Genomic DNA, 27,665 nt, shown 5'->3' with positions numbered 1-27,665 from the left:
TTTTTGTTTTAGCATTCCTACCTGAATGCTTTTGTCAGAATAGCCAGTGACAGTGCCTTGAAGGAGAAGGTATTCAACGTCGATGAAATGATGCACGATCTGTGGAATAATGACTCAAATCACGGACCAGACACCATTTAAGGCAAGGTCTAGAACTATGAAAACTTGTCTGAGAATATCGATGCGATGTCTATGATTCACTTGTCGATTTCTATCGAGAAAACAGCCACGTTGAATCTGTATATTACCATCATGCAGGGAAACCATTTTACCTGCCCGTTATTTTGCACTCCATAATGTATGTATTAGCACAAACATTTTGTATTAATATGGAACATCGTAATTACTCTCTAAATTGTAGGCCTATAGTAGAAACCACTTGGAGGATATTTGAGAATGTTTACCGTGTTGAAAATCCTCGTATTGGATTAGGATAATATTTTTCGCACATGATATGTTTGTGTATTAATAATTTTCTATGGTCTCGTGTACTAGGTGCGTAATAAAGTTTACCCGTGGTTGGGAACGGGGCATCATTAAGTGTTGGTTAATCATAGAAACATATTACAACACAACATTAATTTAGGGCCATTTGTATAGAATACGTGCTGTCCTGGTGTACAGTATGGTATAAGTAGGGCCCTTAACAATGCAAATGTTCTCTGTCCAGTGTTATTCAATGCTAATGAAACAAATTCGTATCTAGCTTTAAATGTCAGCTGAAATGAGGCATATATTAATAACTAGCGATTAATTGTAATGAGTTCTGAATTTGTTAGTGGGCTGATGCAGTTCCAAGAGTGTTATATAGCGGAAAAAGTAATTATGGGTCATCAAACTCTCGATATTGTAAATAATGTGAGGGCAAATAAAATCAGATCAAGCTCCTGTGTCATTTACCACTGCGAATAAACATAGAATCGATTTAATGAGTATTTTATATTTTCAGCTCAAACCACTTGGATGTAAACATTTTTAGTAAAAACGTTTTGTTTGTCAGTTTTAATTACACATGGATGTTCATTAACAATATATTTGTATATTAATTAGAATTTCAGTGTGCATAAAGGTTAAAATTTAGTGATCGTTATTTGTGTATATATGGGAGGAACTGTAATAATATTGGCCAATACCATCTCTCCACCCTCGGTAACAAATCGATCTGAAGAAGCGATTGGAAAATTACTGGAATAACCTACAGCTGCTTAAACGTTGGTACTACTAGCTTTCGAACTTGAAGAGACTTAAGTCTGCAAATTCAAATACACAGAAAATAACGGTGGACAATTCAAACTGTACAGGAAACAGTGGTTTGGAACGCCCTGAATTGAGTGAACTCAACTGTTAGGATTATACTTCCTGATATTAAGGAAGGTTGAAATCTAGAAATCCCTCATGATACCGAGGTGGGGGGCCTGAAATTTGAGACTTCGTTATGAATAATTTTGATATGAAGGTATTATTATTATCATTATTATTATGATTACTATTATTATTATTAATATTATGAAGACTGGACATAGGATCTCAAATGAGAAGTCGAAGCTTATATACTGACTAAAAACCTCTACAACAACAAATCCATCTCATGGAATGCCAAAATAAGGTATTATAACACTATAGTAAAAACAGAATGTCCGTATGCCATCAAATGCCTCTTGATGAATTACAAATTGGAGAAGCTGGAGATCCTAGAAATAATAATAATACGGAAAATATTGGGACCAATCCAGACTGAAACCGGTTGGAAACTTCGAAACAACAATGAAGTCTACAAAAATATGGAGAAAATATCAGAAACCATGAAAAAGAGAAGGTTATCATTTCCCAGACATTTTTGTACAGAATGGACAAAACCACACTAACCAAAAAGTCATTCGACTACCTGTGAAGCAAGAAGACAACGACGACATGGAGTAAGGAAGTTCGTAAAGATACTGAGAAGCTCAACATTAAGGAAATTCATATGTTAGACAGGAACATATTTCGGACCATGATTCAACATTTGGAAGGGTTTCAAGTCGAAAGAACTGCAAAGACGGGAATATCCTGGATGGTTGAAGTGACAACCAGCATAGTGTCCGTATGAAAGAGTAGTGGAGGAAGATGAAACTTCAGACAACGAAAAAATGAAATTTTAGCATGATCTTCAGTGGCCAATTTGCAAATAAATAATAATAATAATAATAATAATAATAATAATAATAATAATAATAATAATAATAATAATAATAATAATAATAATAATAATAATAATGGTATTGTTTTTATGTCTCACTAACTACTTCTCACGATTTTTGAAGACGCCAAGGTGCCATAATTTTGTCCCTCAGGAGTTCTTTTACGTGCCAGTAAATCCACCGACACGGGGCTGTCGTATTTGAGCCCCTTAAAATACCACCGGACTGAGCCAGGATAGAACCTGTCAAGATGGGATCTGAAGCCCAGCGCCTCAACCATTTTAGTTACTCAGTTCGGCGCGTGAAGGAAAGGTTGTGTGTCTTCTTAGATTAATTTTGCTAAAGGGAACTTAGTCGTCACAGAATCGAATTAGCGCCGACAATAGATGATGTTGGGGGAAATCCAGAGCCTGACTGTGATTGCTACAATACACCCACCAAGCAAGTGGCCACGTGGTTTTGGGTGACGTAGCTATAAGCTTGCATTCGGAAGATAGTGAGTTCGAGCCCCACTATCGGCTGCCCTCCCGTGGAGTCCCATTTTCACAAGGAAAAGGCTGAGGATGTAGCTTAATTAAGGCCACGGTCACTTCTTTCCCCCTCCTTTCCCATCGTCGCTATGTAACTTGTCTGTGTCGATGCGACATAAACCGGGTTGTAAGAAATCAATGCACCTTAAACAACATAACACGTACTTGTGGAACATGGCTGTCAACTGCTCAGAAGAAGAAATGGGAGAAAACACTACGGGAAATCTACTGGTAATTTAGGCTATAATATGTGAAACTCAGGAACATGATATCTAGAAATTCCCACGGTGCGTAGATTGTACACTAGAATTCAGTCCATTTTATCATGAATCAAGGATGGCTTTTAAAATGGGCTACATCACTTTCTGGATCTAATTATGAACGATATCATGTACGTCACTGAATCGAATTAGAACCAACCGAGGTAGATACCACATTTGCTGCTTAAGTAGAGAAGAATCCAAAGTTCTAATTGTGCTTATTTTAATAAAGCTAAAATGATGAAACACATACTCATGGAATGAAGTTCAGCTGAAATAACCATATATGCGCAGAAAGGCATTAATCACTGTCAACAATCTGGACATACAATCACATTTCTTGATAAGCGAAGAAATGCTACGCCTTATTTCAAATGAGCTATTGTTCGGAATTTGATATACTGTACTTGAAACTCATTGAAGAGGAAGATGGGATTCAAATCACCTAAGGTATGTGTTGAATTTTAATTCTGATATGCTTATTCACTTGCAGTTCATTCAAAGGATTACACCGATATGAACACCAACCTAGTACGATGTAGGACTACGTCTGGCGCACAGAACAGCAGCCACTAGGTAAGACGTCGATTCAGCGAGGTGACGTGAGGTATCCTGCGGAACCTCGTACTACAAGGGCAACAGGAGATCCTCCAGTTAGCGGAATGGTGGTGATATAGCTCGAACCCGATTCTCCAAGTTGAACCACGAAAGTTCAATAGGGTTCATATCGGGGGTTTATGGGGGCCGCGGCATTAACGCAAATTCGCTCTCATGTTCGTAGAATCAGTCCTTTAAAATCCTGGTAATGTGTCATGGCACATTGTCCTGTTGAAATTGGTCGTCGCCATTATGGGACACTGATGACATGAACGAATGGGCTTATTTCGCAATTAACGTCCAGATACGGGATAGCTTTTAGGGATTGGTGTACCGGAATAATGTCTCCAGCCGACATAGCGACACGTGTCATAACCTGCAGTTTATTTAGTACTACTCTACAAATATGTACATGTTAGTAGCAGGTTAAATATTACTCGTAACAGAGTATCCTATTATTGCTTGTATATCTAAAAAGCAAAGCTTCAGGTCCAGCAGCCAATGTGGTTGCTATCTTGACACCACCCCGGCGTCGCGTGTAGGCAATTTAAAGTAATACCTATGGATATGCAGCAACTAGAACACAGATTGGGCAAGAGATATAGATTTCCCGTTCAACAAATGGCTCCCGTAAGTAGGGCGCCGCAAAGAACTAGTGGAGTCCAAATCTACTCTGGTCGTCTGACGAGAAGTCACGTGCATGCAGGGTAAGAGCTGCTGCGCATGCGCGCATCTCAAATCTCAAGGCCTGACAAGAAACATCGGTTCAGTCCGCGGTGATTCTTATGAACTAAGGTGCTGCTGTAATGTTTAAAATTGGTAGCGCAATTAGTTACTTACTGTAAGTATTGCATAATGAACAGTTTAATAATGAACTCGCATCTCTTTCAGAGAGGTCGTACTGTTTACCACGACTAATGTTTTTAGCTTAATTTAGTATCCGTTACTCGTGTCATACCTACAAGCTGCCGCAAATTCTCGTGAGGCGCAATGGTTTCCATGGTACCAATGGATTAAATTTAATATGGTGACAGGGCAAGATCTCAAAAACAAGAAATAACACTCTTAGCATATTAATATATATATAGAATCCAATATGGAGTAACATTGGGCAATAAAGTTAAGCCAATATACACACTAAAACTACAAAATTACATCGAATATTATGGAAATAACACTTGAACACTATCCCCATACAAAATAAATACACAGATATTCTCTGGAAACCACAAACACAAATAATATCACGAATAAAGATGTTAAAAAGCATTTAGCACAACTTCACATGACATCCATGGCTTACTGATGGTCTATCGGTTGATCTACAATTGCACTCAGCGTACAACCTCTCGGGCGTCGACGTGAAGAAGTAGGAATCCGGATTCGTCAGACCAGGCAAAATTTTTCCACTGATCCAGAGTCCAGTGGCTGTAATTTTGTTCCTACCGAATGCTCTGATTTCTGTGGAGTGCAGTCAATATTGGGGTAAGGCCGGGTCGTCGACATGACAGTGCCATGCGCAGCAGGATTCTGGGAAATATTGGCCGGGCCATGACCTGCTGGCGATTACCCAAATTGTGGCCCTGCGGCCACGCCGAACGATTTACAACATCGTCTCTGGACTTTGGCGTCAATGATTCATGCCTTGTTGATGTGTTCTTGTTTGCCCATCATTGTATTACTTCCGACACTTGCTCGCAAGATAAATTTTCTCTCTATCAAACCCGGAGAGATCAACTGCTTTTCCCATTCTGACGCTTGAGACACTAACAAAGACCTTACATACGTATGCCATGCTACCAACAGGTCACATGTTACTTTCCCCACTCCAAGGGCGATAAATGTTTCCGTGGCGATGTGGTCACTTCGTACCGTGATTTCTCAGCCGACAGTCATTGTAGAACGTGTTGTCGTGTGCCAAAGGACACGTGTATAGCTACGAATGCCAGGCCGCCGTCAACGGAGGCATTTCCAGCAGACAGACGACTTTACGAGGGGAATGGTGGTCGGGCTGAGAAGGGCAGGTTGGTCGCTTCGTCAAATCGCAGCCGATACCCATAGGGATGTGTCCACGGTGCAGCGCCTGTGGCGAAGATGGTTGGCGCAGGGACATGTGGCACGTGCGAGGGGTCCAGGCGCAGCCCGAGTGACGTCAGCACGCGAGGATCGGCGCATCCACCGCCAAGCGGTGGCAGCCCCGCACGCCACGTCAACCGCCATTCTTCAGCATGTGCAAGACACCCTGGCTGTTCCAATATCGACCAGAACAATTTCCCGTCGATTGGTTGAAGGAGGCCTGCACTCCCGGCGTCCGCTCAGAAGACTACCATTGACTCCACAGTATAGACGTGCACGCCTGGCATGGTGCCGGGCTAGAGCGACTTGGATGGGGGAATGGCGGAACGTCGTGTTCTCCGATGAGTCACGCTTCTGTTCTGTCAGTGATAGTCACCGCAGACGAGTGTGGCGTCGGCGTGGAGAAAGGTCAAATCCGGCAGTAACTGTGGAGCGCCCTACCGCTAGACAACGCGGCATAATGGTTTGGGGCGCTATTGCGTATGATTCCACGTCACCTCTAGTGCGTATTCAAGGCACGTTAAATGCCCACCGCTACGTGCAGCGTGTGCTGCGGCCGGTGGCACTCCCGTACCTTCAGGGGCTGCCCAATGCTCTGTTTCAGCAGGATAATGCCCGCCCACACACTGCTCGCATCTCCCAACAGGCTCTACGAGGTGTACAGATGCTTCCGTGGCCGGCGTACTCTCCGGATCTCTCACCAATCGAACACGTGTGGGATCTCATTGGACACCGTTTGCAAACTCTGCCCCAGCCTCGTACGGACGACCAACTGTGGCAAATGGTTGACAGGGAATGGAGAACCATCCCTCAGGACACCATCCGCACTCTTATTGACTATGTACCTCGACGTGTTTCTGCGTGCATCGCCGCTCGCGGTGGTCCTACATCCTACTGAGTCGATGCCGTGCGCATTGTGTAAGCTGCATATCGGTTTGAAATAAACATCAATTATTCATCCGTGCCGTCTCTGTTTTTTCCCCAACTTTCGTCCCTTTCGAACCACTCCTCCTTGGTGTTGCATTTGCTCTGTCAGTCAGTGTATTTTCTGCGTCGTGTTTCTTTTACCTTCTTCCTTCGCTCAGCTTCAGCAGACATGTGTTCAGTGTCATCTATATCGCCGATAACTTCATAAATGAGATGGCGTAAACTGGTTTAGGTTGGAAGTCGTTATAATTTACTTTATACTGGAATCTGTTGCTTCGTAAAATTGTGTATTCTTTGATCGCCGTGGTATGCGGCGTAGAACTAATTCCACATACGGTATAAGGACTCTACACCCGTTTCCTGACGTCACGTAGCCATTTCAAATCTTGTTATGAAGCTATGAAGAATGACAAAAATATAGGAGAAAAATTTGTACCAACTTTCGTGGTAAAGTGTGAAATAATCGAATATAGTAATTAGTTCTCTAAAGATTGGAGTAAAAATTGTGACAAACTGAAATGATTAACCGTGAAAAGAATCCTGGATGAAAATAACTCGGATGAATTTTGATTTGGGTGAATATGGCAGGACGAAACCTCAGAGTACCAGAATACGTTTACCTGGATTTGTGACATATGTGTGCGGAAATATAACACGGATAATAATGATAACCCGATGATTTATTTAGCACCTGAGAAGTTTAATTCCAATATCTGTAGAACGAACCATGGAATACATACACAGAGTTCCCACAAATAATTACCGTGTTTCAAGTTTAACCAATCAAAACTCAGGGCTATGAAAATGGGTTAGGTCATTAATTCTTTTATTAAAGTGATCGAGAGGATTTATTGTGCGGTAAAACGAAGTAGCTATATAATAAAAATTTATCCAGAACATTGTGGGACCTCTTGTCCATTTTTAGCTAGGTTTCTTCTTCTTCTTCTTCTTCTAACACTTCTGCTTAGTCATACCTTGGCCGACGCCTGAACAATGCTGACCTCTAATCCAATAAGTTGTTGTAGGTGCCATCGGTTCGCATAGAGGATGGTTGCCTAGTTGTACTTCCTCTTAAAACAATAATCACCACCACCACCATCGGTTCGCAGGATTTTTAGATGTTTCTCTACGTGTTGAAATCCAATTTTTAGCCTCCATGAAGCTGAATCAAAGATGTTGCAGGTCGTTCTTAATTTGTTTGGCTCATGTTTTCTTTCGGGACATCCTCTATATCTTCTACTGCGTTAGGCCTTGCCACCAGAGTAGCCTAACTAGACAACAATGTTTTTACAATCTACGTACTCGAACATCACAATGCAGCATCTGCCTTGGTGTTACTTCATCAATTGTAGGTTGTGTAAACTTCTCTTTCCTCGTAAAATTATCCCGCAGGTGCACGATCCGATTTTCGGATCGCATAATGCCGTATTGAACAATCAAACATATCAGCAAGATGGAAGGTGATGCCTTTCCGAGCAGAATTAATTTCATCCCGCTATCATTGATAGGTTTCCCACCTGGATGTCGACTATGGAAATTAAAATATAATGTCAGTTCGGTGACAGTCTAATGCGCAGTATATCAGATACTGCCACCAGAAGTGCCACATTCAATGTTTTTCATAAACTGGTTACATAGACTAATTCCCAGTACTTGACGCAAGGATCGCTGTTGGAATATCTCAAGTTCATTCAGTCCTACTACATTAACGAGGAAGTTTCTGTTCCGTACAACATAACTGGCAGGACAGGCACACGACGCAAGCTCATCTTCATTCTCAGTGATATAAGTTAACAATTTCTCCTAAAAGCACTAGTTCAGAAATTTGATGGTGGCTGAGGCTCTGCTGTATGCTTTTCCCGTCGAAGATTCTTCTGTTTCCTGAACCAGGGAACCAAGGTATATGAACTCAGGGAGTTGTTCAATAAGAACTTCGCTGGGGTAGATCACGGGCTAAAAGCAATCGGTAGTCAAAACTTGTGTTTACATCGACGTTGATTTTGAGACTTTACGAGTAGACAGAGCTCTCAATGTTATACAGGATTAAAGAGACTTCAGATACGTTGACATCAAAGAATTTTTAATACAGAAATTAAGATTCACTGGCATTGTAAATATATCATAGTCATACTTAATTAATTTTGCTTGGCATGTGAGAAAGTTGATAACAAGGTACAGAAAGATTTTATAGTGAATTTAGGTGAATTTATCCTAAAATCATCTGAATGTCGGCTACAGCGCATAAAATTCTAAGTGCCATAAATATTCACTTCTCCCAGGTTCATTTTACATGCTTTTTCTATAGCATAGGAAACAAAATAATGTACTTGGCATTCCTATTACAGATATTTCATAGACAAGAGTTACAGTTCTATTTACACTGCAGACATATGATAAATTGGTTTCTTCAGCGAACATCTCCAGTATGGCAATAAAATAGGTAGTTATCTCAAATTTATTGTTAATAAATTGAGTCTCTGTGCAATAAAATGCTTAAATCAGAGATTATCTCTGTAAATCAGTACGAAGTTTGCGGTATTTTTGAGTAGAAGAATACTGGTAAATGTATGATCAATTAAAGTGTCATAAACCAGTGGTTCTTTAGATCTATAATCTCTAAAAGATCCATTTTCTCAAAAAGTATATATTTGTTTCTGTCTCAGTGAATCGAACCTCGTACTGCTAGTATTGAAAGTGTGATTGGGGCGTCATCGACATACGGGGAAAATTCGTCACAGGGGTTATTTTGAGAACCTTGAACAAAGTGAGTATTGTTTTGAGGCATTGCTCAAAACAATACTGAATTCAGAGAATGATGCATTGTCTCCTTGTGTCTAAGGGAGCATATTTTCTTCAATATTCTGGTTCGTGTATAATTCTGAATTATACATATATTTAAATATCTGTCTCCTTCGTTGAATGGTCCAAGTTCTGGACTTCGGTTCACAGTTTTTTTTTCGATTCTCGGGAGGGTCGGAGATTTTAACAGCACATCGTTAATTCTAGCTTGTACATTTTATTACATTTCACTTCAAATACACACAACACATATTATTGGCGTCAGAAAAGCCATCCGTTCATAAAACTGGGCCAGATCCAAGATTGCCAACCATAATAAATTAAGAAAAATGGGAAAAAACAATACATTTTGGTCTGCACCCTGGTATGTGTAAAACCAAGTATCCACTTTGTGGGTACCGTATAATATTCTGTATCACTCCTCTATTTAGGTTTAAAATTACTTTGAAGTATTTAGATCCTAGGGAATGAAATGGAAGTCAGGCAAGAGAGACGATCGGTTCTCAATACAGCTGTTTGCAACCAGGGTCGGGTACGGTAATCTAATCTTCTGCACCGAAATCAAATTAAGCTGGATTGCTCCGAGGGGGAATATGCACAAATAGCGTCTGTGGGGATATTATTATTCAAGCTTCTAGCGTTTTGGTCTCGATGAGAGTAAATATCTACCTGGTATAAGTGACAATGTTTTAGGATTAATTTCAATTTTACTTTAATACTTTGGTACCAATTTTCATATTTTGCTCAAACAAAAAGTTCAGAAAACGATTTATTTTTATACTTTATAAATTCACCTTGATTATTCACTTAAGAGATTATTATTTCTGACATTTGAAGATATATAAACTATTTTAATCCTGAAAACACTTCTTAGGTGACAGAGCATTAAGCTCCATAATACGAAAAACGTAAAATTAAGCGATTTCCACAATTGTGCCGAAAGTTCAAGGACTAAAAGAACAAAAAAGGTGTCAAATTATGAATCTTGAATAGCACTATCAAAGTAAAAAAGAAAAATTCAAAAATCTCTTCCTCCCTAAATGCAGTTCAGGAAGAAAGGCCTATATTCGCTTCTTTCTATACTCGTTTTCTTTTTTATTCAAATCCTAGCGAAATTAACTTATTAACATCATACTTTCTGTAATGTGTTCCTTGGTTCATTACCTTCAGGCGTATTTTGATTTTATGAAAAATGTCCACACCTAATGTAGATATAAGGGCTTAAGTGAAATTCTGCATTGACTCACATTAGCGCTGGTAGTGGTGCTTAAGTGAAACAATGCATTGACTCACATTAGTGCTCGTAGTGGTGCCTAAGTGAAACAATGCATTGACTCACATTAGCGCTGGTAGTGGTGCTTAAGTGAAACAATGCATTGACTCACATTAGCGCTCGTAGTGGTGCTTAAGTGAAACAATGCATTGACTCACATTAGCGCTCGTAGTGGTGCTTAAGAGAAACAATGCATTGACTCACATTAGTGTTCGTAGTGGTGCTTAAGTGAAACAATGCATTGACTCACATTAGTGCTCATAGTGGTGCTTAAGTGAAACAATACATTGACCCACATCAGTGCTCGTAGTGGTGCTTAAGTGAAACAATACATTGACTCACATTAGTGCTCGTAGTGGTGCTTAAGTGAAACAATGCATTGACTCACATTAGTGCTCGTAGTGGTGCTTAAGTGAAACAATGCATTGACTCACATTAGCGCTCGTAGTGGTGCTTGAGTGAAACAATGCATTGACTCACATTAGTGCTCGCAGTGGTGCTTAAGTGAAACAATGCATTGACTCACATTAGTGCTCGTAGTGGTGCTTAAGTGAAACAATACATTGACTCACATTAGTGCTCGTAGTGGTGCTTAAGTGAAACAATACATTGACTCACATTAGTGCTCGTAGTGGTGCTTAAGTGAAACAATGCATTGACTCATATTAGTGCTCGTAGTGGTGCTTAAGTGAAACAATGCATTGACTCACATTAGTGCTCGTAGTGGTGCTTGAGTGAAACAATGCATTGACTCACATTAGTGCTCGTAGTGGTGCTTGAGTGAAACAATGTATTGACTCAAATTAGCGCTCGTAGTGATAGAAAAGGGCAAACTGCCAATGAAAGGTTTTTCTAAAACGAAGTGGTATTTTATCAACGTGAAGATCGTGCATGCCTGTACTGCATGCTGATGTTCAATGATTAAGAAAAGGATTGTAATTTACAGAAATAAATAAATAATTTATATTCTCGCAGTTTATAATATTTTATTTGCCTAAAATTCGCACCTCATATCACTAGGATGTTTTCAACATTGAATTGCTTCCTTGAAGGGATATGGATATTTCTCTGCTCAGTAATTTACTAAGGAACACTGTTTGACAACGTATCTTGAGGTAAACTATTTTTCGGTAGTCATTTCATCCAAACTTATAACAACACAGGCCTCACATTCGATCATTGAGGTGCACAATAAAGTCTAATGATTTATACTCAGAGTGATTAAGAAGATTGAAACCGATGGCAACAATACACAAATACATTTTCTTTTGTGTGGAAACTCATTAACATACTGGAATACATTCGGTATGAATGAGCCTACATATTGTTGCTGAGGGTGTAATATCACGTATCATACAATGTACTTCCTATCCATTATTTTCCTTAAGACTGGCCACGCCTCCCAGCCACATATCGATATGCAGGTCATCAGAACAAGTTTGGTTGTGTTCATTCTCCTATGCTGGTGTTTAAAGAGAAATGAACCTTACCGTACTGTAGGAATCTATATTTACCTGACGTACTTAAGCACTCCTACAGTATAAAATATTTAAGGTTCATTTTCCTTTACACGCTAGCATAGGAAAATGAACATAACAAAGATTGTTCTGATGGACTGCATATTTGTATGTGGCTGGGAGGTGTGTCCAGTCTTAAGAAAAATGATGGATAGGAAGTGCAATGTCAGATGAGTGGTATTACTCTCGCAGCGACGATATATGATCTAAGAGTACTTCTTACACTCTTTTGTCCAATTGAGTGTAAGTGTCGCATTATACTATCTAAACGACAGACGTGCAGGTCACCTATTGGCGTCAACTTGAAAGATCTGCAACAGGCCTCTCGAAACCAAACCAAACCGCATGGTGAAAAAGCCCCGAAGGGCCATGGCCTACCAAGCGACCGCTGCGCAGTCTGAAAGCCTGCAGGTTATAAGGTGTCTTGTGGTCAGTATGACGAATCCTCTCGGCCATTATTCTTGGCTTTCTATGCCGAGGCCACCATCTCACCATCAGTTAGCTCCTCAAAGGTAATCATGTAGGCTGTGTGGACCTCGAACCAGCCCTCAGATGGTAATAAAAACCCTGACCTGGCCGGGAATCGAACCCGGGGCCTCCGGGTAGGAGACAGGCACGCTAGCCCTCTCCCACTGGCCCGGCACCAGGTCTCTCCGGACGTAATTTCAGTGCATTTTGGAACCTAGTATCATCTAGATATCCCCAACTACCTCTAACGATTTTAGAATTTTAATGAATTGGCATAAATTGCAATGGGTACTTCCAACCAGAATAATATTGAGAAGTCAGTGAAAACCGTTCATGGACTGGTACTTAAAAATTATTTACAGGGCGCCCAGGCCGCCATTATGGACTTAAAAATGAGGGAGTGGCTAATCTTACGTCACGTATGAATATAAGGGTAATTTAATACCTAATAATAGTAACACCTTGTAATGTACAGTTCCTGTGGTCACAATTTATAGTTCAGAATTGATTCCACCTTTCGTTGAAGCACTCTAGATGAAACAGTTACAGCTTTTAGGTTGAACGTTCAGCACAGAGATCTTCAGTTCAGATGACACTGGCTTCGATTCCTGGCCTGGCCGGGAATTTTAATGTCGTTTGTTTAATCCCTGTAGCTCGTGTATTAGATGTTTATGACCGTCTTAATAAACATCCTCATTTGCACGCGACACATCACACTACAAACCACCTCAGAAACACGCTGTGGTGAATTCATTCCTCTACACTGGATTAGCATCGGGACGTCGACCCCCTGTAACTGAGAGAAGTCCGGGAAATAAAAATACCAAAGGAGAAATTAAGAATATAACCAATAATAATCTTGTTTAACACCATATGCTCTTCAAAATCCTTTGTATTTATAATCGTCCACTGCATCCTTCAGATCGTTCAGAGGGATACTAAGAAACCACACCCCTTGCCCAAGATCCCCGAAGGGTCAAGGCCTAACAAGCGACCGCTTCTGAGCCCGAAGTCCTGCAGATTACGAGGTGTCGTGTGGTGTATTGCCGTGGAATGCTGAGTACTGTGGGTGTACAGCGTAGAGGAGTATTTTATGGGTGTGCGTACTGCTGTGGAGTAGTAAGTACTCTCTCTGTATGTGCGTACTGCGATGGAGTAGTGAGTACTCTCTCTCTGTACGTGTGTACTGCCGTGGAGTACTGAGTACTCTCTCTGTCTCTCTCTCTCTCTCTCTCTCTCTGTATGTGTGTACTGCAGTGGAGTACCGAGTACTCTCTTTCTGTATGTGTAGGAAATAATATATCACAGGAAGAGAAAGTCTGGAAGGGAATTGCACAGGGTAGTATAATCGGTCCGTTACTTTTCTTAATATACGCAAATGACTTAGGGAACAATATAACATCGAAAATAAGATTGTATGCAGATGACATAATTGTTTATAGGGAAATAAATAACATTGAGGATTGTTCAGAATTACAAAGAGACCTTGACAGTATCCAGGAATGGGTTGAAGAAAATAATATGAAGATTAATGGAGCCAAATCAACTGTAACAACATTTACAAACAGGAGCTTTAAAACTGAATTTGAATATACTTTGGATGAGGTAGTTATCCCAAAAGATGGCAAGTGCAAATACTTAGGTGTGAGATTTGAAAGTAATTTGCACTGGAAGGGTCATGTTGATGACGTTGTTGGGAAAGCATACAGATCGTTACATGTCATAATGAGGCTACTTAAAGGATGCAACAAAGAATTAAAAGAAAAATGTTACTTAAGTATGGTTCGTCCATTATTGGAATATGCAAACAGTGTTTGGGATCCTCACCAAGAATACCTAATAAAAGAACTAGATGGTGTGCAGAGGAAAGCAGCAAGGTTTGTAACAGGGGATTTCAGGAGAAAGAGTAGTGTATCAGAAATGTTAAAGGAACTTGGGTGGGAAACTTTAAGTAAGAGAAGGGAGAAAAGTAGACTTATAGGATTATATAGAGCCTATACAGGAGAAGAAGCATGGGGAGATATCCGTGAGAGGCTTCGGTTGGAAAATAATTATATTGGTAGAACTGACCACAAGTACAAAATTAGAAGGAATTTTAGCAGAAGCGATTGGGGTAAATTTTCTTTCATTGGGAAGGGCGTGAAGGAGTGGAACAGTTTACCAGGGGTAGTGTTTGATCCTTTTCCAAAATCTGTACAGATATTCAAGAAGAGAATAAACAACAACAGAGATAATAAATTAAATGTTAGAGGGCATTCGACCAGTGCAGGATATTGTGAATAATAAATGTGTGTGATTAAATTAATTCCATCCCCTGGTCTAAGGAGTTTGGACAGCCCAAGTAGGGGACTGCCTGTAGGGGTGAAGTACAGTGGGGACTTCGAGGGCCCTGGGACCGCTACGGTAGCTGTGAAGGCCCTTCAGGAACTCTGAAAAGTGGTGGCAAAAGGGGCTCTGGTTAAGACGCAGCAGGTCGTTATGCTACTTAGGTTCCAAAATGGGTAAAATATAAATATGTAAATAAATTAATGTTAATTTTAATCTTATACCAGTTGTATAGTATTATTAGAAGTAATTTCACATACCGTACTGTATATGAGTTGACTATGTTTGTAAGATATTATAAGTAGAATTTTGTAAACAATATAAATTTATTAAGGATGATGTGTGTGTTTAATAGAAAAAATTATTAGCGTAAATTGTATAATATTGTATTCTAGGAAAATTTTATTCGTCTCCTGTTAATTTAAAATTTAGTGCTTGACAATAATGTATTTTAGTGTACCATTTGCCACCGAGGTAGACACCTCATTTGCAAATAAAGAGATTTTGATTTGATTTGTGTACTGCCGTGGAGTACTGAGTACTCTCTTTTTGTATTTGTGTACTGCCGTGGAGTACTGAGTACTCTCTTTTTGTATTTGTGTACTGCCGTGGAGTACTGAGTACTCTCTTTTTGTATTTGTGTACTGCCGTGGAGTACTGAGTACTCTCTTTTTGTATTTGTGTACTGCCGTGGAGTACTGAGTACTCTCTGTGTCTGTCTCTCTCTCTCTCTCTCTGTATGTGTGTACTGCAGTGGAGTACCGAGTACTCTCTTTCTGTACGTGTGTACTGCCGTGGAGTACTGAGTACTATCTTTTTGTATTTGTGTACTGCCGTGGAGTACTGAGTACTCTCTTTTTGTATTTGTGTACTGCCGTGGAGTACTGAGTACTCTCTTTTTGTATTTGTGTACTGCCGTGGAGTACTGAGTACTCTCTTTTTGTATTTGTGTACTGCTGTGGAGTACCGAGTACTCTCTCTGTATGTGCGTACTGCGATGGAGTAGTGAGTACTCTCTCTCTGTACGTGTGTACTGCCGTGGAGTACTGAGTACTCTCTCTGTCTGTCTCTCTTTCTCTCTGTATGTGTGTACTGCAGTGGAGTACTGAGTACTCTCTTTTTGTATTTGTGTACTGCCGTGGAGTACTGAGTACTCTCTTTCTGTATGTGTGTACTGCCGTGGAGTACTGAGTACTCTCTTTTTGTATTTGTGTACTGCCGTGGAGTACTGAGTACTCTCTTTTTGTATTTGTGTACTGCCGTGGAGTACTGAGTACTCTCTTTTTGTATTTGTGTACTGCCGTGGAGTACTGAGTACTCTCTTTTTGTATTTGTGTACTGCCGTGGAGTACTGAGTACTCTCTTTTTGTATTTGTGTACTGCCGTGGAGTACCGAGCACTCTCTTTCTGTATGTGTGTACTGCCGTGGAGTACTGAGTACTCTCTTTTTGTATTTGTGTACTGCCGTGGAGTACTGAGTACTCTCTTTCTGTATGTGTGTACTGCCGTGGAGTACTGAGTACTCTCTTTTTGTATTTGTGTACTGCCGTGGAGTACCGAGCACTCTCTTTCTGTATGTGTGTACTGCCGTGGAGTACTGAGTACTCTCTTTTTGTATTTGTGTACTGCCGTGGAGTACTGAGTACTCTCTTTCTGTATGTGTGTACTGCCGTGGAGTACTGAGTACTCTCTCTTTCTCATTAAATGTGAGTACTGCCGTGGAATACTGAGTGCTCTCTTTCTCTCTAACGTCACTGAAGGCCCGAGATCACTAGCTGGAAAGATTCGCCATCTGCAGAAGCCAGTGTGCCTGTTTAAGGGGACATTATGTACAGTTGAGTCGGTGTGTGTGAGTGTATTGCCGTGGAATGCTGAGTACTGTGAGTGTGCAGCGCAGAGGAGTACTTTATGTGTGTGCATACTGCCGTGGAGTACTGAGTACCCTCTCTCTCTCTCTCTCTCTCTCTCTCTCTCTCTCTCTCTCTCTGTATGTGTGTACTGCCGTGGAGTACTGAGTACTCTCTTTCTGTATGTGTGTACTGCCGTGGAGTACTGAGTACTCTCTTTTTGTATTTGTGTACTGCCGTGAAGTACTGATGGTGTGTGTGTGTGTGTGTGTGTGAGGGAGGGAGAGAGAGAGAGATAGGGAGTGAGAGTACTACCATGAGGCTGTCAGTCTTTCAGTCACCGCAGAGTCGAGTGAGTATTCGGTCTGTCTTTTAGTTGAGTGACATATCTCTGGCGTGCAGCTTGAGAGTTCGACAAGGATCAGCGAGTGACACCGGAATAGGACTGTTGAAGACTGTTAGAGATTACGACCTACCAAGAGGGCTGTTTAACGTTAAAACAGAGTTCACGACGTGCAGGATTGGTAAACTGTGTAGTGTGTAACTGGAACGAGTGTGACTGTGTTAATGTTTTTTTTAATATTGAGCATCTTGGGTAACTGAATTGGCGAGAGTAGAGAGTGCGCAATCTGCTTTCCTCGTGTGTCTGTTGGTGTGTAAGTAAAAGTAGCAAATATATATTTTTTGGTAAACTAAACCGCTACCATTTGTGCATGTTTAACCCCACCCGTTACATTCCAGTACAATTAAGAATATCCATCTGAAACCATATCCAGATCGTATGTTTCGCTGGTTACTTAATCGCCCGAACTTATACTGTGTTCTGTTATGTCACCATAGAACGATTTTTATAACTGACGGTAATTCATTTAGAGGGACGCTTCCAGTGTTGCCAGTTGATGAATTTATGATCATCTTCGGTGACATAATTTGAACTACAGATCCATAAAAAGAATACAATATTTAATCTTTAACGATGATATAATCTAAAACAATTTTCTTGGAAATGCGTTCAGCCGTTAATGTGAAATCTGGAAGGCAGGTCTATGAATAGACAAGTGGGCAGTTGCAATTCAGCTAGCGAGGTGAACGGACGTAGTGCTGAACGTGCGGGAAGTATAGGAGTGCGCGAACATGGGAGTTACAATCGAACAATACAGATGGGCTATAGGCAGATGGCAGGCCCGAAGCAGGGTTAAGTCTTTACAAACGGTGAAAAACGATCTCAACATCACTTATACAGTAGTGTCATTAGTGGTGGTGATGGTACTATTAGTGATTGGCGGAGTGGAGATGGATCCCGGCCCTGGACTGACATGGGAAGATATTGAGAAGATCAAAGAGGCCATGCAAGAATGCCATGCAGAAAAGACCAAAGAAATATTACTGGAACAGAAAAATGAATTCAAAGACTTGAAATCATTTATACAAACAGAACTGAAGGATATTAAAGAGAGTGTATCACAAAATAAAAATGAAATATGTAGTATGAAGACGAAAACACTGGAGCTAGAAGAAAAATTAAGGAAACTCGAGGAAAAAGAAAAAAACACGGTCGAAAGAAGATAGGAAGAAAAACATAATAATCTACGGATTGGCAGAATCAGTAAGAGAGAACTTTAATGACTTGATAGATAGAATACTTTCTCTAATCAGAGAGAGTTTGAAAATAGAGTACAACGAGAGTGATATTGATAACGCCTTTAGATTAGGAAGAAATATGGGGAAAAGATCAGTAAAAGTCTGCATGGTATCTGGTTTGAAGGCTCGAACAATTTTTGAAAACACGAGAAACCTGAAAGGCACGAAGATATGGATCAAGAAAGATCTCGACAAGGAAGAAATGAAGAACGTACAAACACTACGTTTCCATCAAGGAAAATCTAAGCATTCGGGTCTAAAAGCCTTTATACGTGGAAACAGACTCATAATATCGGCCGATTCGTGGAGCAGGACATGGACAGTTGGTCAGCTCCGTGAGCTAGGATATTGCCCTGATACGTCAGCTAAGCGGAAGAACAGCAGTCCAGTGGGTGACGCCAGCACTCCTGAGTCAACAGGTACGTGTGCAAACCTACCAAGCAGGGACAATGAACTGGATGTTGTGACGACAGAAAGTAGACATCACCTACCCAGGAGATCAACCCAAGAAGAAGAAGTGGTCCAGAGGAAGCAAGACAACGCAGGGAGAAAAGAAGAAAAGAAACGTAAGCCAGCGTTAAATTTAAAGGACATATGGGCAAAGAAAGGATTGACAAGGTCTGAGGAAGCTAGAGGGTTAGAGGAGGAAATAATTAGCTCTCCAAGTGGATCTATTATACAATTAGAAAAAGCCCGAATAACGAGAAGCAAGGCCCTGGTAGCATCAGATATACCTTTTTTTTCTTTTTTGCTAGGGGCTTTACGTCGCACCGACACAGATAGGTCTTATGGCGACGATGGGATAGGAAAGACCTAGGAGTTGGAAGGAAGCGGCCGTGGCCTTAATTAAGGTACAGCCCCAGCATTTGCCTGGTGTGAAAATGGGAAACCACGGAAAACCATCTTCAGGGCTGCCGATAGTGGGATTCGAACCTACTATCTCCCGGATGCAAGCTCACAGCCGCGCGCCTATACGCGCACGGCCAACTCGCCCGGTGCAGATATACCTATGAACAAATAACTAGACTGGGTAGTGGGATTAATCAACATAGAGGGTATATTAAGTAAACTGGGAAATGATGAATTTATAGATTTAACTAGCGAATGTACCCGTGCTTCGCTAAGGTATTCTACATTGTATTCGAATATCGAAGTAAATAGTGTGCATGCAGTAAATAAGATTGTTTTAAAATTGCATGTCTCTTAGCGTTATCCGAGAAAGAGCATGGGAAGGTCCCCGTACGTTGTTTCCAATGTAAAGTGTTTGTTATGGATTTGTGATATAACGGCAGGCTCACTGCCTACTGCCATTCACAATCGAGTTGGGAAGTTTACGTTATAATTGCAGGCCCCATTGCCTACTATGCGGACAGAATCGATTTGGGGAGTTTTCGTTAAAATGGCAGCCCCCCTTTCCTACTTCCAGACAGATTAGAGTTTTTATTATAATGGCATGCAATTACCCTACTACCACTCGAAATTAAGTTGTGCAGTTATCATTATAATGTCAGGCCCATTTTCCTACTTTCAGCCAGCTTACTGCCAGTCACACCAAGTTGGTGAGTTTCCATCAAAATAGCAGGCCACTATGCCTAATGCCAGTCACATTTTAGATGAGGACATTTCTTTATAATGGCGGGCACCCTTGCCTACTGCCAAACACAATCGGGTAGGGGAGTTTTAAACAAAACTGCATGCTCACTTGCCTTCTACAAGTCAAATCGAGAAGTGAACTATTCATTACAATTGTAGACCTTCCTTACTAATGACAGTTACACAGGAGTTGGAGAAGGAACCCTTTCATACTGCCAGTCAAAGTCGGTGTGGGGAGTACTGATTACAATAGCAGACCCACCCTTTCTCGATCGCTACAAATCGACATCAGTGAATATATATAGATCGACATACGAAACTATATGCGTGTTTACAATACTGAAGACCTTCATTTACAGATTAACTGCTACTAAACGTACGTCATATCGACAAAGGATTATACCATAAGACACGCCGGATTTAGTGGCCTAAATGGCTGGTCCTATGATATGTAATCTATTCTTGGGTCAGATTGAGTTAGAAACGTGGAACAGGGTAACGTTCTTGTAAGATTATCTCACATTACATTACTTTTCGGATAATTATGTGACAGCTATATACATAGCATTTGGCTCATATATGGCTACTGGGTGGGCCAATTTTCGTGAAGAGTTTGATGATTCTGTATTTCATATAAGTAATCGAAGGTGTAAATTATGCATGTGAAAATTCCAAATTGACTTAACATCCATTAATAGAGAAAAATCAAACGTAAAATTGATACAGATACGGCAAAGAGTAATAAGACCAAGGTTGTAGATCATTCCAAATTGAACGGAGATTGTGCAATCTGTTATGCGATAGGAATTTCAGAAGGTCTGCACCATTATTAAAATTGCCTGCATATTTCGATATTCTTCGGGGATAAAAAGTGAAGAATTTAATGATCTTGGATGTTTTCCGTTCGTTACAGGCTAAAACGTATAATTTTGTCAAATTTCAATTATCTTCTTTTTCTTCTGGCAGATTATGCCGCAATCTGGATTTTCGGCGAGGCGGGTAAAAATTAGGACTTTCAGAAACTAAACCAAAAATTATGCAGATGGTCATTATTACCCCTTAAACGGAAAGCTGTACGAAAATTTCGCCAAAATAGTCACTGTAGAGGCACACAGTCGTTACGATTTGATTTATATAGATAAGGAATCTGCTCCATGTAAAACACCTTTTTGGTTATGGCCGCTGGACTTAACCTGCAAAACTGACCATTCATGATATCTCCCTTATTAATCCTCCTGACGAAAAAATGCACATGAAAAAAAGGTTTAGAGGTGGAATTCCATCACGTTTGGTCGATTTCCAGTCAGGTTGGTCTTGTTCTCTATATATTGTGCAAGAGTAAAATCACCATTTCGGTTCCCTATAAACCGCCAGTCCATTCCGGAATATGAAATGTTATTTACGTTTAAAACCTACCTTTGGACAGGTGGATGCTAAATATGAATTTTGGTTCGAATGTCTTCAGTAGTTTTCAAGTTGTAAGGAATACGCTTTACACGCACCCGCTCGTGAGTTAAGTCCGATGGGACTTGTACAAAAAAACGGTCCGTTAATGATATCTCCCTTATTAATCCTCGTATCGAAATGATGCACATGAGAAAAAAGGTTTAGAAATTAATTTCTACCAAGGCAGGTAGATTTAAATTAACGTTGGTTGTGTATATTTTGTGGAAGTGCAAAATCACTGTTTCGGTTTCGTATAAACCCCCAGTCAGTTCAGGGATTTAGAAACAATATTTGCCCTAAAATCTATCAAGGACAGGTGTATTCTAAATATGAGTATTGGTGGAAATACATCCAGTAGTTTGTAGCACTCGCGTACATACGGCGTAATTAAGGAAGAAAATAATACAGTTAAGATAGTTGAAAGTAATAGAAAATGGATTATAACTGAGGACAGCCGGAAAACGACAAATATGTAAATGCCAAGTTAATGTATTGGAAAAACAAATGCCCCTCCATAAATTATGCTAGTGTGAGTTATGGATATAATAAAACGGTAACAGAGGAGCAATTTAGGTCCATTGATTCCTAGGTAAACAAATAATAAGAAGATGACTAATGGTGTTATTATTTAATCTATTCGAAGGCGGTTATAACATCCAACGATATTCCGCCAATATCCCGCAGATAGGCCGATTGACGCCTTTCTTGCATTCTACCCAAGGAACAACCAAGAATTTAAAAGCATAATGAGGAAAATGGCAATACGTTACTTCCCTGCTGGCATGCAGTCAGAGACGTTGCCATGGTAACCTGTAGGTTTGTTGTCGGTCTGTCGGTCACTCAATGCAGAGCATGGTACCAGCAGAAAATTGTAAATTTCTCCGTCATGTAAACAGTAAGGTAAATTATAAACATAACGAAAGTTGTTTATAATGAAGAGACGTTTCACGTACGGTAAACGAAGTTTACAGAAAATCAATAGTATAAGAGAAAATGGAGGAAAACCATTCTGGTTTTCCAATAAACACCCCGTCTATTCAAAGATTTTAAAATGATATGCATATCGAAACCTTCCCCGGGAAGAGTATGCTCTAAATGTGAAGTTTGGTTGAGATCTATCCAGCCGTTTCGACGTGATAGTGGAAAAACCATTCTGGTTTTCCTATAAACCCCCCCGTGTATTAAAGATTTTAAAATGATATGCATATCGAAACCTTCCCCGGGATGAGTATACTCCAAATATGAAATTTGGTTGAGATCCATCCAGCCGTTTCGACGTGATGGTGGAAAAACCATTCTGGTTTTCCTATAAACCCCCCGTGTATTCAAGGATTTTAAAATGATATGCATATCGAAACCTTCCCCGGGATGAGTATACTCTAAATATGAAGTTTGGTTGAGATATATCCAGCTGTTTCGACGTGATGGTGGAAAAACCATTCTGGTTTTCCTATAAACGCCCCGTGTATTCAAAGATTTTAAAATAATATGCATATCGAAACCTTCCCCGGGAGGAGTATACTCTAAATATGAAATTTGGTTGAGATCTATCCAGCCGTTTCGACGTGATGGTGGATAAACTATTCTGGTTTTCCTATAAACCCCCGTGTATTCAAAGATTATAAAATGATATGCATATCGAAACCTTCCCCGGGATGAGTATACTCTAAATATGAAATTTGGTTGAGATCTATCCAGCCGTTTCGACGTGATGGTGGAAAAACCATTCTGGTTTTCTTATAAACCCCCCGTGTACTCAAAGGTTTTAAAATGATATGCATATCGAAACCTTCCCCGGGATGAGTATACTCTAAATATGAAATTTGGTTGAGATCTATCCAGCCGTTTCGACGTGATGGTGGAAAAACCATTCTGGTTTTCCTATAAACCCCCCGTGTATTCAAAGATTTTAAAATGATATGCATATCGAAACCTTCCCCGGGAGGAGTATACTCTAAATATGAAGATTGGTTGAGATATATCCAGCCGTTTCGACGTGATGGTGGAAAAACCATTCTGGTTTTCCTATAAACACCCCGTGTATTCAATTTTTTTAAAATAATATGCATATCGAAACCTTCCCCGGGATGAGTATACTCTAAATATGAAATTTGGTTGAGATTCATCCAGCCGTTTCGACGTGATGGTGGAAAAACCATTCTGGTTTTCCTTTAAACCCCCGTGTATTCAAGGATTTTAAAATGATATGCATATCGAAATCTTCCCCGGGAGGAGTATGCTCTAAATATTAAGTTTGGTTGAGATCTATCCAGCTGTTTCGACGTGATGGTAGAAAAACCATACTGGTTTTCTTATAAACCTCCGTGTAATCAAAGATTTTAAAATGATATGCATACCGAAACCTTCCCCGGGATGAGTATACTCTAAATAAAATTTTGTTGAGATCCATCCAGCCGTTTCGACGTGATGGTGGAAAAACCATTCTGGTTTTCCTATAAACCCCCCGTGTATTCAAAGATTTTAAAATGATATGCATATCAAAACCTTCCCCGGGAGGAGTATACTCTACATATGAAGTTTGGTTGAGATCTATCCAGCCGTTTCGACGTGATGGTGGATAAACTATTCTGGTTTTCCTATAAACCCCCGTGTATTCAAAGATTTTAAAATGATATGCATATCGAAACCTTCCCCGGGAGGAGTATACTCTAAATATGAAGTTTGGTTGAGATCTATCCAGCTGTTTCGACGTGATGGTGGAAAAACCATTCTGGTTTTCTTATCAACCCCCGTGTAATCAAAGATTTTAAAATGATATGCATAACGAAACCTTCCCCGGGATGAGTATACTCTAAATATGAAATTTTGTTGAGATCTATCCAGCCGTTTCGACGTGATGGTGGAAAAACCATTCTGGTTTTCCTATAAACCCCCGTGTATTCAATGATTTTAAAATGATATGCGTATCGAAACCTTCCCCGGGAGGAGTATACTCTAAATATGAAGTTTGGTTGAGATCTACCCAGCCGCTTCGACGTGATGGTGGAAAAACCATTCTGATTTTCCTATAAACCCCCCGTGTATTCAAAGATTTTAAAATAATATGCATATCGAAACCTTCCCCGGGATGAGTATACTCTAAATATGGAGTTTGGTTGAGATCTATCCAGTCGTTTCGACGTGATGGTGGAAAAACCGTTCTGATTTTCCTATAAACCCCCGTATATTCAATGATTTTAAAATGATATGCATATCGAAACCTTCCCCGGGATGAGTATACTCTAAATATGAAATTTGGTTGAGATCTATCCAGCCGTTTCGACGTGATGGTGGAAAAACCATTCTGGTTTTCCTATAACCCCCCCCCCCCGTGTATTCAAAGATTTTAAAATGATATGCATATCTAATCCTTCCCCGGGAAGAGTATACTCTAAGTATGAAGTTTGGTTGAGATCTATCCAGCCGTTTCGACGTGATGGTGGAAAAACCATTCTGGTTTTCCTATAAACCCCCCGTGTATTCAAATATTTTAAAATGATATGCATATCGAAACCTTCCCCGGGAGGAGTATACTCTAAATATGAAGTTTGCTTGAGATCTATCCAGCCGTTTCGACGTGATGGTGGAAAAACCATTCTGGTTTTCTTATAACCCCCCCGTGTATTCAAAGATTTTAAAATGATATGCGTATCTAAACCTTCCCCGGGATGAGTATACTCTAAATATGAAGTTTGGTTGAGATCTATCCAGCCGTTTCGACGTGATGGTGGAACAGACAAACAGACAAACAGACAAACAGACAAACAGAAACGAACAACTTTATTTATAAGATTATTTTTATACCACTCCCCTCGCCCCTTGCCAAAAGGGTGCTAGGGGTGTCTTACCCTCACGCGGTTTGTCTCCTGATACTAATTGATAAGTGTACCACGTTTGGTGAAATTGCTCCAGTTGTTTAGGAGGAGATGTGTCATATACACACCCACACCCACACACCCACGCACACACATACATCAATTTTTATATATAGTAAGAAGAAGAAGATAATATTTTTATATGTAGTTTTTCGATTAATTTTATATCTCACCCCCTTCGCTCCCCACTTGGATTTGCAAAAAATCCGGAGTAATACTATTCATCTCAGAGACCCTGAAATCTATGGATTCGAAACTGTTTTTAATTATTTCTATATCTCACCCCACCCCCCCCCCCACCCTTTGCTCCCAACCTAAAAGGGGGCTGGATTTTAAAAAAATTCTAGAGTATCACTTTTCAACTCAGCGACCCCGAAAACTATGAATTCGACACTATTCTCGATTATTATTGTAACTACCACCCCCCTGACCCTCTCCCTTAAGGGCGCTAGGGATGGCTTACCCCCCACAGTGATCGTCTCCCGATAGTAAGTGATTCGTGTACCAAGTTTGGTTGAAATTGCTCCAGTGGTTTAGTTGGAGATGTGTCATTTACACACACACTTCCATTTCTATATATAGTAAGATTTTTACACTCGTTCTTCACCCCCTTTCCATCCCCGCCCAAAGGAGTCCTATGAGTGCCTTACACAACAGTATATTTTTTTCCCAGATATTAAGTCTTATTTGTACCTATTTTGGTTGACAGCTATGCCCAAACGTACATGCATAATCTCACTGCTCTAGAATCCTGGAGCTGACGTTGCCATGGTTACGGCAGTTCATTTCTTTATCCGATTCCTAGAGCAGGGGTAGTGTGGTGCCAATATCTCCGTAACGGTTGGTTTTAGGGCCTTAAAACATGGTTTTCGGGCCCGTAGGGCTTACCGAGTTTTGTTCTTTGCGTCAAGAGGATTAAATTGAGCTTTGTCTCGTCCTTATACGACAAATTCGATATTTTGCCTATAATAGTATAAGAGAAAATGGAGGAAAACCGTTTTTCCTATAAAACCCCCGTCTTTTCAAAGATTTTAAAATGATATGCATATCGAAACCTTCCCCGGGGTCAGTATACTCTAAATATGAAGTTTGGTTGAGATCTATCCAGCCGTTTCGACGTGATGGTGGAACAGACAAACAGACAGACAAACAGACAAACAGAAACAATTTTATTTATATAGATGAGAGAGAGTGAGATTATTGGCATAGTAGAGACATGGTTGCCGCCTAGCAAAAATGTGAAAATACCGGGATTCAAGGTCTGGAGTAAAACAAAATATAAAAGGAGTCCGAAAGGGCGTCACCCAGGAAGGATAACAGTTATCGTAAAAGACGAAATTTGCAAGCAAGTGGAGATATGGGAATCAGGATGTGAGGAAATGATTTGGGTCAAAACTAAAAAAGGAAATCAAAAGGGGAGAGATATGTTTATTGGTTTTGGTTACAATCACCCATCAGGGTCCCCGTTTGAGAAGAAAAACTTATTTGAAGAGCTCGTTGATGCAGTAAATCAGATAAAATTAGTAAATGAAGAAGCAGGAATAATTATAATGGGTGATTTCAACGCAAGGGTTGGCTTAAATAATCCATTATATGATAAAGAAATCGGGGAAATATTAATAGAAAGAAGGAGAAGCAAAGACAAAGAGTGTAATAAAAATGGAGAGAAATTATTAGAATTATGTGCGATAGAGGAATTGTACATCTTAAATGGAGGATGGCCGGGAGATGAATCAGGCAACCTAACATATATAGTGGAGTCAGGAGGGAGTGTTATAGACCTAGTGTTGGCATCTAGAGAGGCTTTAACTCTTATTAAAGAAATCCAGCTAAAAAATTGGACAGCGTCCCATCATTTCCCAGTTGTTATTCGGCTACTGAGAGAGGAAGATAGTAAAGTAGACAAACAATTCTTTAACTATGAACAGAGAAAATTAGTAAGATACAGGTGGAGTGAGGAAAAGAGAGAACAATTTAGAGATTACTATAGGGGTAAAACCTTTGAAATTCTGAGAATAGGCATGGAGCATATGATAGAGGAAAACAACTTAGATGAAGCAATAAGAATGCTTGAAAGATCAATAGAAGTAGCTGGTAAAATGGTTGTGAGTAAGAGTAGACAATATAAAAGAAATGTATGGTATACAGAGGAGTGTAAAGAGAAGAAAAATCAAGTGATGAAGGCTTTTAAAGTGTATAGAAATGAGGGATCTCAGGTTTTACGAGAAGATTTTTGTAAACAGAGGAAGGAATACAAAGATTTAATAAGCGACAGGAAAAGGAAATGGCAGGACAAAGAGTCAAAAATATT

Source organism: Anabrus simplex, chromosome 1 (assembly GCF_040414725.1).
Source record: "Anabrus simplex isolate iqAnaSimp1 chromosome 1, ASM4041472v1, whole genome shotgun sequence".
NCBI classification, from domain to species: domain Eukaryota; kingdom Metazoa; phylum Arthropoda; class Insecta; order Orthoptera; family Tettigoniidae; genus Anabrus; species Anabrus simplex.
The sequence above is the reverse complement of the archived record's forward strand: the minus strand, read 5'-3'. Positions refer to the sequence as shown.